This window comes from Lipotes vexillifer, unplaced genomic scaffold (genome assembly GCF_000442215.2).
Source record: "Lipotes vexillifer unplaced genomic scaffold, Lipotes_vexillifer_v1.1 scaffold498, whole genome shotgun sequence".
NCBI classification, from domain to species: domain Eukaryota; kingdom Metazoa; phylum Chordata; class Mammalia; order Artiodactyla; family Lipotidae; genus Lipotes; species Lipotes vexillifer.
Genome location: NW_006793744.1, coordinates 722,519 through 736,243, shown reverse-complemented (window position 1 = coordinate 736,243; position 13,725 = coordinate 722,519). Strand labels below are relative to the sequence as shown.

At 42.4% G+C, this 13,725-nt stretch overlaps 1 protein-coding gene across 3 annotated transcripts in view; it reads left to right on the top strand.

The window, feature by feature from the left end:
- Positions 1-4,294: 4,294 nt before the first annotated feature.
- The window catches only part of FBXW7 (F-box and WD repeat domain containing 7), a 209,189-nt gene continuing 199,758 nt past the window's right edge, over positions 4,295-13,725 (top strand). For 2 of the 3 annotated variants that reach the window (XM_007466703.1, XM_007466706.1), the window contains exons 1-2: positions 4,295-4,408; positions 4,501-4,591. The gene's annotated coding sequence lies outside the window, so the exon portion shown is untranslated. Of the gene's footprint in view, positions 4,592-13,725 lie in introns of all 3 variants that reach the window. The other variant, XM_007466702.1, reaches the window with a different exon arrangement.

Sequence of the window (13,725 nt, the reverse complement as noted above, 5' to 3'; positions counted from 1 at the left end):
TATATATATATATATATATATAGCCTTATAGTCCTACTTTTAAGAATTTTATCATCAAATTCATAAGAGATAATTAGGCAAACTATAATTATCCTTATTTTGGAAAGAACTTGTCCCAAATGTAACTCATTTGGTAGTATTACCTTACCTGAACTATATTATTCAAAAGTGGACTATAAAAGGATATTGGAAAATCGGGTATCTCGGTGATTAGGCATGAAAACGATAACACATTTCACAAAAGAAGAAATACAAATGGCTAGTTGATATATGAAAAGGTCCTCAATAGCATCAGCAATCAGGGAAGTGCAAGTTAAAACCACAATGATAAGTATACACCCCCACCAAGCTGGCAAAGCTGCAAAGGACTGACTATACCAAATGTGGTTGAGGGTGTGGAGCCATGAGGCTCATACACAGTGGGCGTGAGTGTAACACTTTAGAAAACAGCGCGGCATGATTTGTTCAAATTTATAATACACATAACCCCTCCCAGGTATACACCATACAGAAACTCACATAGATGTGATGGAATACATACATGAGGAATATTTACAGCAGCATTTATAACAGTTCCAAACTGGAACAACCTAGATATCCATCAACAATAGAATGCCTAATAAATGACGGTATATTGCTACAATAGAACACTTTAATATGCAACAATTAAAATGAATAAATTACAGTTATAGGAACAACATATGGATTAAAAATGATGTTGAGCGAAGCCGTAAGCACAACAGGTTACATATTATTTTGTTCCAAGAAAGGGCAAAACCAAACAATATACTGTTTAGGGATGCATGCATGCTTGTGATAAAACAATAGAGAAAAGCAAGGAAATGGTTATCACAAAAGTTAGAATAATGGTTACCTCTAAAAGGGAGGGAAAGAGTTGTGTTCAGGAAGGTCACTGGGGGACTTCTGGGGTGCTGGCAGTGTTCTAGTTCTTGACCTGGTTGGTTACATGGAGGTTTCTTTTACAATTACTCATTACAACTGAATACAACTTTAATGCAAATGTCACAATAAAACCGCTACAAGTAACTGAATATTGTAGATGGAATTTCTAGAAAGAAATTTTGCTAGAAAATTTAGCTTATGAAATCTTTGACAGCAAAAGCTACTGATGTGGGATAATAAAACTGATAAAATAGTTTCTCAGACGAGCTCACTTTCAAGTGTAGCAGAGAAGAGCCTTATACAAATATCCCATTGTTATATTTTAACATAGTATGCAGATCTTTATCATACAAACTGATGTACCAGGCAAAGAACGCTATTACCTAAAACTTCGTATTTTTTTGGAATTGCGAATGAACCAGCTGTTTTCTCCTCTGGATTAATAAGAAGTAAAAGAACTAAAGAGATGCAGACCAAGTTGGAAATGTATGAACTTCCTTCTCTGCCGTCACCAGTTCCAGCTGTTTCCTCCAGTTACCATACTGGGTGAAGTGGGTGGATCTTGCCTAGTAGGCTAGTGCAGCTGTAACTTCATCAGTAGGTGGCTGAGTGCCATTCTGCCTCTCAGCACCAAAATTCTCTGGTGGAGCCACTGACAACGAAAACAGATCAGGCTGCTGAAAAGCTCCATGTGGTTACACACTTTTCTGGAGGTGTCCTCTGCTGGGTTGCAGAGCTCTGATGTTTGCATTCTTTTCATCCAAAGCTCTCAGAACTTAAAATCTGAGGTGCTTGGCTTTACAAAATCCCCTCATTCCGTATATTTTATTCTTGCCATTTTCATCAAAAAATTAGGAAGAGGAGCAAAATCCAAAAAGATTTACTTTGTAGCCATGTGGGGCCATCACTTGCTGGTTTGATTTCCTGTGAGTCTTATTTGGAAGGACCTGGCAAGGACTGGTCACGAGAAGAGAGTCGAATCCAGGGTAGCTGAAAAGTAGGAGAGTTAACCTGGTTCTTAGAACTTTGGATGAAGGGCAGCTGGGCAGACGCTACTTTTTGAGTCTCTTCTTGCTTTGGCAATATCCATCTCCCTCCTCCCATCACTTTTACTGCAGCATTTTAATAAAAATGAGCCCTTGGATTTTACCCAATTACAAGTTTCCTTCGCCTATTTGCATATGGTGGTGGCAGGAGTGTCAGGAACTCTGAGCTCCCCAGATCTGCCTATAAACACTTGCGCCTCACCCCCTGAGGTGGAAAGACCTGTAACAGCCACTACTGCTGCTTCCAGACGAGGCAAGGAGCGTCAGAGTCCGGAGACCCAACTGTGGAATCTGCTTCCTTTCATCACTGCTGCTTTTATCTCGTTCTCACACTATTCACCAGGACAGGTTCAAGACAGATTTCTGAGGATTCTGAAATCCTTTTATCTTAAAATTTCTTGTCCTAGAGAACCACCCTTTCAACCTCATGAGTTTTTTACTTTGATTTACTTTCCAGGATAACACCCGTAGGAAGACCTGCCTAAATGGTAATGATATTTTAGAAAGGAAATAGCCTTTGAGTCAGACCTGAAACACAGGCCAAAATTTCTTGATGACGGTAATGGACACTGATTAACAACCAATACCAGCTCTCCAAAGCTCCAAACCACAAGCAAGAATGATTCCTGAAAGGGAGGCACTGCTAAATTCTCCTCCTGAAAAAGTCAAAAATCCTTCCACACTCTCCGGGAGGATCGCTCCCTTCCCTCGTCCCAGCAATTCGCCTCCTTTTTCACTAAAGACTCAGGTTGTGACTCCTCACTCAAGCCGCACCCCTATTTCCTTGCGGGGAGGGGGACGGGGGGGAGAAGGATGTGTTACAACTCTCATCTTTACAATGCTACGCAGTTTACAAAGCGCTTGCACTTACGTAAAACTCCTCTGAGCTCCGCGAGGGAGGGAGGCATTCATTCATTCATTCATCAAACATTCGCTCGGCCCGACCACGCGTTACCGGGCGCTGGGTCTCGCCCCACACGGCGGAAAGGGTGGGGCGCTCGCTCCCTCGAGCAGGTGCAGCGGATCAAGCTGTAAGATAACTTCTCGCTCAGCCGGGCTTTTCGAAGGCCCGTTGGGGCCAAATGCCTCACCTTCGGGTGATGCGCGCCCGAGCATGGCCGCGCGGCCTGGGCCTCCTCCTTGCTCCCCAAGGAGCAGTCACCACCTGCTCTGAAGGAAACCGCTACGGAGCAAGCTCTCTCCACGGCCCTCGGGTCAGGGGTAAGCTTAGGCGGCAGCTTAGGCTCCACGCGGCTCCTCCCCTTCCTCTCCTCAGTTCTGACGCGGCCGTAGAGGCGGCGGCAGCGGCGGCGAGTCCCGCGGCCCGAGGCGCACCCACCCGCTCGCCGAGCCCGACTTCCTCTTCCCTTGGAGCGTCATCGTGCGCGCCAGAGGCGCCCAGGGCGGGGTGGTTGGAAAGGGGAAAAAAGGCCCGCGGAGGAAGCCTCCGAGCGGAGAGAAAAGGGAGGGGGGAAGAGAGCGGTTGCTAGGTGACTTGCGTCATCGGTCCGCGCCGTTTTCCTCCCGCCCCTCTCTCTGGAGTGAGGCGAGAGCCCCGCACTGAGCGAGGGAGACAGCGAGCTGAGCTCGGGGCGCTACCGCCGTCGCCGCCGAGAGCGTGAGAGCGAGGGAGCATCCGAGAGACCCAGCGCCCTTGCACTGCCCGCCGCCGAGACCTCCGCCTTAACCTGGGCCAGAGGGAGCCGCGGCCGCCCCTCTTCTCCCCCCCTCGCCTTCCCGGCCGGCAGCGGCGGCTGCACACGCCGGAGCCCGAGCCCGAGCCGGAGCCGGCGGCTGGGGGGCAGGGAGGCGGCTACCTCGGGTCGGGACTAGTCGGCTGCTCCGCGGTGAGAGGACGCTGAGGAGGGGCCGGAGCTTCTGTCCGTTCCGGCCCGCGGGGCGAGGGACCCCCAAGGTGGAGGGAGGGGGTCCCAGCCGCAGCGACACATGCTGGAGCCGGGAGCGGGGGCGGCGCCGAGCGGAGCCGGCCGGGTCCCCCACCTTGCCACCGCCTCGGCCACCCGCCCGGGGCCGTAGCATCTTGCCCCGGAGTGTATGAGCCGGGACCCCAAGCCCGGCAACCACCCCCCAACCGGGGGGGCGGGGACCCCGATGTGAAGCGGAGGCCGGGGCGGCGGGGACAGCAGGACCGGCGCCGCCGTCCTTTCCTTCCCTGCCCCTTCCCCTCCGCCCCCTCGGGGGTCTTCTTTCTTGGCCAGTCGCCGGCCCCCCGGCTCCTCGGCAGGACTCCGGGAGGAGTTCTTAGAGCCCCCTCCCCTGCCCCAGCCCCGAGGGCGGCGGGGCCGGGGGGGACCCGGGGGGCCGGCCGCAGCCTCCGCCCAGAAGAAACTTTTCAAAAACAAAATCCGGAGCCTCCCAAACGTGACTGTCTGGGGAGAAGTGGCCCGGGACGGGCAGAAGACCCAGCCTGAAGAGACCCAGGAAGAGGAAAAGAGGAGGTAAGCGGGGCCGCCGCCTCGTCTGCTCCGGCGGCGCGGAAGAGACCCGGGTGGCCGCCGGCTTAGCGATCCCAGCCCCGCTTCTTCCTCAGTAACGCGCCGGAGCCTGCCGCAGCTGCTGCCTGAGTCCCAAGGAGGAAGGGAAGCACCCCACTCTCTCAGCGCCCGGCTCTTCTCTAAAGTGTGAGTGGCCCCGGGAAAGGGAATGGAGGGATAGAAAGGGGGAGGATGCTGGGGCGTCCGGAGTTTGCCGGTGTTTTCCAGGAGTGTTGGGAGTGTATAGACGAGAGGGGTACCTTAGTCCTCACTGCGGGGAGAGGCATCCGGCAGTCCAGTGTTTTGTAACCTTTTAGCGCTCTGTACGTGTGATACGCAAGCCCACAGGTTTCTCTTCGAGGAGTTCTGTCTTTCTCCAGGGTGGACACTTGGTATCTTTCTGGCCAGTAATTGGCAAAAGGAAATTGAGGAAGCCAGAGCCTATGTGCGCACAAGGGACATCTCTGTAATACACATTTTCCTGGTACACCCGGTGGGAAACAGCGCGGTAGTTTTTGTCTCTGGGCAACTCTTATTTGGTTCCCAAGTAGGAACCCCTGACTCTTTGAACCCCTGAAAGTAAAATTGCTTTCTTTTTTGCCAGTCTTCCTTGAGAGATTTCATTTCAGTACCTAGTGGTACAGGAATTTTTTTTTACCTTCTCATTTCCTGGGTGCAGTTCCTGCGTATCAGGAAGACACTGTAACATTTCAGTTACTCAGGAAATTCTGAGGTCTTTTGATCACAACTGATTTGGGGGAGATTATTTAGTACTTTAACCAGTTTATAAAAGGTATTAAATTTTTTCCTTACCCAAATGCTTTTTTTTTTTTTGAATAGCATATGTCCTAATTGCCAGCAGTTTTTTATTTGTTGGAATGACTTGAAGCTTTGCTTATTTGAGTTATCTCATGCTTCTCTATCAAATGAGGAGAAACTTCTGATATTTAATTCTTTGAAGAATGATGTTTTTCCTCTTCCTTTATTTTAAAGGTGAAGTCTATAAAATCTTTGATTTGTAATTTAGTTATCCCCTCAGAGTGCCAAATTAAGGTGCAGGAAAGTAATTGACATTTCATATGTTTATACAGACCTTAGGGTTAAGCATAGGGTGGAATTTTATATAACAGAACGTAGGCAGTACTAAGAATTATGGCCCCTCCAGACAACTGTGTGAGCTTACACTCTCTGAAGCCACTGCTGAGAGAAACTTTGTGGGAGTGCATGTAAGCCTGGGATTATCCATGCTAACTTTTCCATTCAGGATCTTGATTAAACTGATTTAAAACTTTCTCAAACACTTTTCATCCTGTGCTTTTTCTCTTTTGAAGAGATGAATTCTGCAAGTTTATTAGCCCCTGAATTATGTAACAGTTCATTTATTTATCCCAAACCTGTCTCTTTATAAAGTTTCAAGACACATCCCAAGTTCGTGTTTTGAGAATTGCTAGAACAAGCTGGAGTTCCTCTTTTCCTGGTTTGTAGATTTTGATTGTTCCTCTTTACTATCATCTTTCCTGACTTTTTGTCTTAGAATAATTTCTTCCATCCTTTTGATCACTTTGCCCTCCTCTGGAACTTCACCAGCTGTTTTGTTTTTCTTTATATGCCTTTTCCTTGTTATGCTTTTGTTAGGAACCTTAAATTCTACTTTAAATAAGTACTGGCATCAAAATATTGAGTAGTGGGGTTTCCCTGGTGGTGCAGTGGTTGAGAGTCTGCCTGCCGATGCAGGGGACACCGGTTCGTGCCCCGGTCCGGGCAGATCCCACCTGCCGCGGAGAGGCTGGGCCTGTGAGCTGTGGCCGCTGAGCCTGCGTGTGCTCCGCAGCGGGAGAGGCCACAGCAGTGAGTGGCCCGCGTACGCAAAAACAAAACAAAACAAAACAAAAAAAACAAATGTCTCTAGATCTGTTATTTTGTGACCTTGAGGAAGTCATGTATCCCATACTTCACAAACATAGGAGGAAGAGAAATCTAGTCTTGCATAGGCTGTTTTTTGGGAGAGGAAAAGAGGACAGACCAACAAACTAGTTTGAGTGTAGATTATACTCCATCAAAGTTGCTTACAACTTTGACTTGTATTGTTTTGACTATAGATTGGTTAAAAATCATGGTAGTGTTTTATCGTATATTTGGGTAGCAAAGAAACAACAGAACGTTTGTGGGTCCCTGCCTTTGAGATGCTTTTGCTTATGGGAGGCAGAGGCAGTGAAACACAGATTGCACAAAATTGTAGAAAAGGGGGAACAGACCAGTTTTTATCTACGACCACTATACGTCAGCAACTGTTTGGTACCTTATAGATGTAAATGTATTTGTACATTTTTGTACATTTTTGTAGATTTTTCACTAGGGAAATGTTGATGTTGGACAGAACTTATTGGAGTGTCTGAGCCAGGAGACTGTTTTTTAGGGAGAAAAGAACAGGTGGAGATAAAGTGTTTAAGACTTTTGGAATTGGAGGGGGTGAGGGACAAATGTAATTAGGAAGTTAGCTTATGGGAATACAGAGGGAGATTGTTGAGTAGGCTTAGGGCCAATTTGTGTTTGTGTGGATACATGTTTACAGCCCAAAGAATGAATTGAGAACAATGTTTCTGAGAGGGTAGTTTTAGACCACTGAGAAGAAATCGTATTTTAAGCCAAGAGGCATTATACCTGGATTAGGATTTTGTTTTTCTAGAGAACTAACATTTTTACACCACAGTCATTGAAGAGCTGTACAGATGGAGGGGTGAAAAAGAAGGTGCTTCCAGTATGTTAGTATGGTGCTAGTGGTTTCTTATAAAAAGTAATTCAGAAATGAGGCAGTGGACTTTGGACATTAAATTTTAGGGTTGAAGTTGGATACCAATGCAATCTTAAGACAGTAAAATAATGAGTGATATGCTGAAAATGTAGAATTGGGAGTCATTATAAAAGTACTAAGATTTCTCTATAGTGCTGATGGAGAGTAGAGAGCTGAAAAATGGGTATTTGGGGGGAGGGGAATGTGTTAAAGTTAGCAAAGATACAGGAAGAGGAGAATGGATGAGACTCTACTGTTTTAAAAGTGAATAAGGGTTGAAATTGAAAAAGGAGGAACAACCTTTAAACATGGGCACCAGTTCAGTCTTAGGGCAGATGATTATTTTTGAAATACTAACAAGCTTTTTGTAAGGTATATAGGTCCCTTGAGATTGTTTAGAAGAATATATAAGATTTCAGTGTTAAGGAACTTATACATAAAAGGACAGATCTGTTTCATCAAATTCATGTTTTTAAAGTTTGCCTTTCATTATTATCCTAAGTTTGGTCTCTAACATGACGAAGTGGGGCTAAAAATAGCTGGCAAAGAACGCTGCTTCCCCTGCTCACAGTTGGTGTGTGTCTTTGTGTCCCACACAATGGAGGGGATATCCCTGTGTTGGCACAGCAGTGCTGAAAATGCCTTAAAAAAATCTTTTTATTAAAAAACAAACAAAAACCAACTTGGCACTTAAAAAAATTCAGACATCTTCGAAGCATTTATGGACACTGGAAGACTGATTTTTAAAAAAATTAAAATTTAAAATTTTTATGGTGAAACTTGCATTTAGTGTTGACACTAACAAGGATTAAGGATTGTGAGGTAGGGAATATGTATATCCACACTTTTTTGTGTTCCTTAGTTCCAATACACCTTCTTAGTAGCCTGTTTGGCCTCTTCTTAAGAGTGATAATTCAAATGGCAGGACCTTCTGGGCCATAGCTATTTAGACAGGGAGCTAGATCTATGGTGGTTCTAGGATCTGGAATATATGCCATATGAATGCCTTCTCTCCTCACCCTCTGTTTTCCACAACAGTTTTTATGCAGGCGAAATCATGTTTCGATGAACTTTAAAGGGCAGCCTTTTGGGGTTAACATGATTTACTAGTGAAGACAAGTGGGGAAGGTGGGACCCTGGTAGTAGGGAGTGATCACCTCGTGTGCTCTGCCTTGGCAACTTTGGGACTGATATGGGATGATTAAAGAGCCTTGAGGGTGTGTGTTTGTGTTTGTGTGTTTTATCACCGGATGATCCCAAAGCCCACACCTAGGCTAGCAGCAGCCCAATTCGTGTACTTGGAGATGGTTTTTGAAGTCTTGTGTTGCCTCCGGCATCTCATTGTGTAGAGGAGGGGTTGGCATACTTTTTTTTGGTGAAGGGCCAGTTATTGAATAGTAAATAGTTTAGATTTTGTGGACCATATGGTCTGTGTCACAACAGTGCAGTTCTGCTCTTGAAGTGCTCTTGAACGCCACAGGCAATATGTAAGTGAATGAATGTGAATGTGTTCTAATAAACCCTTATACATAAAAACAGGAGGTAGGTTGGGTTTGGCTCGTTGTTTATGGATCCCTGGTATAGAACACTGACTACCAAGTCCACCAACATGCAGTATGAGCTTCATTCCACTACAAAGCTGGGACTGGCTCTTTTAGCTGGTCTCTGTTTTCTAAATGAGATGTGTTCCTTGGAGGCAGTCTTAAAATGATTCTGCGTAAAGCACAGAGTCTACTGTTCAAGGTACTTTTGCCTCCACAGTAATGAAAACTATGGACTGAGGAGCAGGGGCAATGCCATCTATAAAATGATGAAGCTAAAAAGTAGGACTACTTGTATTTCTTATTCAAAGATACCATACCATATAAGATACCATATAGTGATATACTGGCCGTGTATCATGGCCGGAAGTATCTTTGAAGAAACTTGTGAGTATAATTTTGAAAGGCTCTGAAAATAAGTTGTAAAGCATTTACTTTAGATGTAAAATTAGAAGTATTGATGGTTTGTTTGAATCAGATGAAAATATTTGTCAAACTATAAGAATATTAAGGTTTGATACTTCTGTTTCTTAAAGCTTTGATCTTTTGCAATGACCAATTCATTGTGTAGAATTATTGGCTCTACAATTTTTGTTTTGTTAATTTCAAGTATTATAGCTTACCAGATCACTTAAATCATTTAACTTTGTACTTTAAAAAGTTTTGCTGTGTTCTTAGGGGTAAATGTAGCGTGGGTTAATAGATTCACCCAAAAAATAAATCTCAGATGTGTTGTTTAGAAAGGATAATTCACTTTGTGCAATTTTACATCACAGCTAATATCAAAACATCTCTTTGATATGTCAACATTGGACGGTGGTATAGTTTTACCCTGGTTTCATAAATCTTATTTATCTCAGGAGTCCCCTGTTTATGGCAGGGGAAGGGGTTATTCTTGCAGTAGTGACCACTTTTTAGTTTCAAACCTGTTTTTACTTTATATAATGTTTCTACATATATAATTGATACTTCAATTCCTCTTTCTTTAAAAAAGGGGTCTGACAATTTTACATAACCTGACAATTTTAGTATACCTTTTAGAAAGAAAGTCATTGTAAAGTTGCTTTTTTTTTTTTTGCGGTACACGGGCCTCTCACTATTGTGGCCTCTCCCGTTGCGGAGCACAGGCTCCAGACGCGCAGGCTTAGCGGCCATGGCTCACGGGCCCAGCCGCTCCGCGGCATGTGGGATTCTCCCAGACCAGGGCATGAACCCGTGTCCCCTGCATCGGCAGGCGGACTCTCAACCGCTGCGCCACCAGGGAAGCCCTAAAGTTGCTTTTTTATTCATTAGGAGAGGATTCTTTCCTTGCTTTTTAAAAAAATCTTGCTTTTATTTCAAGCTTAAGGATGAGTGGCAATTTAAAAGACACAAGGTGTCCATCTCCTATCTCCTACCTTCTATCCGAATAGAAATACTCTGTATTGGTGACACTTCCAGTGGACCAGGGAAAAGAGTGGTGTATTAGGTTTCATTTATTTATTTATTTTAATGTAGCTGAATTGTCATTACAGATGAGTAAAGTTGTTTTCAAATAATGAACTCTTGCTGTTAAACATTTCTACTTTGAGACTTTTCCCCACTGAGTGTCAAACCAGTCTGTCTTATGCCTTAGTTTAGTTTTAGATTTTTGCTACTTTTTTATGATACCTCATTGATACTGTCTCATGATCCCTTTCACAATGTGTTTAGAGTGTGTTTCCTAAATCTACATGAAATTTCCTGAACACTATGGGATATATATTTTCTAATAATTATACTTATACACACATGTATATTTAAAATTTCCTCCTGTTCTACCTTCAGAATTGTGAAATATTTGAGGGAACATCTGTACTTGATCTGGATATTGAGTGACAAACCAGTGTATAACAGTTTTTTCTAAAATGTTCCCTTAAAAAATTTTGAGTAACAATTGATTTCTCTAAAACTAAGAAAATATTATGTTTGTGTTGTATTATCCTGCAATACAGGTAGTTGGAAAATAATTTAAAAAATGGGCAAGAGACGTTATTGTTTGTTATCTTATTTTTTGCTCTTTCCCCTCATCTAAGGGATAGCTAGTAGATCAGTCAGATATTGTGCAGTTTCTGTTGCTCTGCTGTTTCACCTCAGCCCTTTTTTTCCAGCTGAAGGTTAGCTACTGGAAATCTGGGTGGCTTTAGGCAGGAGGTAGCATGTGCTGTTTGTGTGTCTGTGTGTACATGTATCATGCTAGATGCTCCTTCATGACTGCTGTGGAATTTAGGAAATATTTAAAGATAGTGGTACAAAGTATTTTTAATATCACTTAGCCTTTCCTCTGAGAGGATCACCATAGGAAAAGATACTGAACCCATCAATATATGTTAGGCCAAATGTGAAGTGTCAAGACAGATTGCTTGTTTGCTTTTGGAAGAATATAACTTAATGAGACTTTTAGGATGGCATGCTTTTCAGGGTAGTGTAAGGGGTAGTAATAGACCTTTGCATGACATCCTCTAGGTCTGAGAAGGACTTGTCCCACTAATAATGGTGGGTAATTTATAACTATCTAATGGTTGAAAATATGCATACATGGAGCCAGCAACAGTTGCTAATTCATTTCTCATTTCCCTCATAAAATACATTGATACTCTGGAGGCAGAAGACTCATTAGTTAGGCAGTATCTTTCTTGGCTTTGTGGCATGGGACAAGCTACTTATCCTTTTACTGTCGACTTCATCACCTGTTGATGGGGACATGTCTTACACAGGGTTGTTGTTAGGATTAAATGAGATAATGTAAAACATATGCAAAGCTCTTCCAGTGCCTGGCATATAGTAAGGTGACCCATCACCGTTAACTTATTAAGTTAAAGATCTTTTAAAGTGTGACATAGACAGAAGGCTGAAGTCGGGCTTTATATTGCCGAACACTTAAATTCAGCCATTGAGTTTGACAAATAATACTGAAGTAATTCTGCCGTGTTTTCAAAAGCCTCTGAAACAGTGTATCATTCATTAATGTTTTTATTTAAAAAAAATCTTAAAAAGTAAAGAAATAGCAGAACTGCTGTACCTATTATTTATAGAAAAGAAAGACTGATTTGAACATAACTGGAATTTGAATTCATCCCTAAAGACTTCAATAGTGCTTAGATCAGAAAGGACTCTTTTTTGAATAATTTATTATCTCTGAAAATGACTGTGGTTTAAATTGTCCATTTAGAAATATCAGGATGTAATTGGATTATCCAGTCTTTAAACTATCCATCTCTTTAACACTGGGAATAAAAAACTTAAAAAAAAACATGAAGTTTAATAAGTTTTATTTGTATCGTTACATCTCAAATTAAGATTGAAGGAATTTTATTTGAAGGATTTTATTGAAGGATTTTGTTTTAACTAAATTTTTAGTTTTCTCCTTTTCCTGAAATGATGAGAGCGAGGGAGGGAGGGTTGGCTATTCCCTTTTCATGCTTAATATTTATTAAATACAGGATCAGTTTTCAGAAATAACTTTTCCTTCAAACTTGGCATAATCAATGTTCTATTGGCCAATTCAAGAACTAAATGCTTCTTGATAGTTTTTTGTATTTGGAAAGTATTTCTACTTTGAGAACAATTCGTCTATGCCTTCATAGTTTGTTTATTTAATAGAACTGTATATTTAAGATAAGTGTATGAAAAAAATCCAAAGGCAGAAAGAAAAGATTGAGATATGTTCCTTAGCACTGTTTGTCTTGCCAACTCTTGTTCTCATTCTTTAACTTTTCTTTTAAGGCAGATTTGCTTTAGATTTTGGTGTAAATGCAGAAATCAGATTGACTTATATATTAGTGGATCTCTGGTTAAGTAGTTAATTTAATGGATAGTCTAGTTTTTAAAAAAGTCACTATTAAATATTTCTCTCTGTTGGTAGTGATTGGAGTTATAATTCTGGAGTTAGCTTCTTTCCATTTTAGAGATTTTCAGAAAGAATTATAATTATGAATAGGTTACTGGATAGATGGGACAAGAGCATAATCTCTAGTGAGTTTAATTTCTTCCTGTTTATTTATTATGTCTGTAATACCAGGTTATATAAATAAATATGCGGGTCATCAGCTTTCTTTTGCATGATTGGTTGTCTCTTCATTGACTAACATAACTTTTGGAATGCTGCTCTAACGAGTAGGGAACCTTTTTTCTACCTGAGTATTACACAGGTAGACTTTTCTTCCTTAGAGAAATATAAAAGTTTTAACTTAACTAGATTAGAAATTGAGAGTAGGAAACACAAAATTTCCAAGTTTTTGTAAAGGCCTTTTAGTAGGAGAGGAGAGATGGGATGTACAGAGGAGGGGAGAGACGCAGAGCGAAGGAGGGAGGGAAGTGGCAGATTGGGGAGAATGGGTCAGGAAATTTTGAGGTCAGCCTTAGTCAGAGGTCACACCCTGTTATTTCTTTGGGTTGTGGACACGGGGTGTTACCACTCGTTATCTACCACCCTTTGAAATGTTGATTAGATGATTGACTCTAGCTCCTAGTTTTTCAACATCTGGATTCTTTAAACCATTGAAGTTTTAATCTGTATGGGATAATCAGTGTGTTCTAGGGTGGGAAAAAATCCACAGTACCTGCTAGGAGAGGGGGCAGACATATGGTTTTTGACTACATTGGAATTTCTTTTTGGTTTTGGTTTGTTGTCTTTCCTCATTGGCCACATTTCCCTAGCTTTGCCTTAGAAGGATACTTGTAATTCTATATATGTGACATAGTAGTTGAGAGGCAAGCCTTGGAGTTGATAGACCCAGGTTCCAGCTGTGCTGCTTTGTGACCTTGGTCAAGTTGTTTATTCTGTGTGTGAACCTGTAAAACTGGGATGATAATAATAGTACCTACCTCTCTAAAAAGGTAGTTAAGGGGATTGAGATAATGGATCACAGTGTCTGGCTCAGAGTTAGTGCTCAATAAATGTTAGTTGTTGCAATAATAATAAATATTAC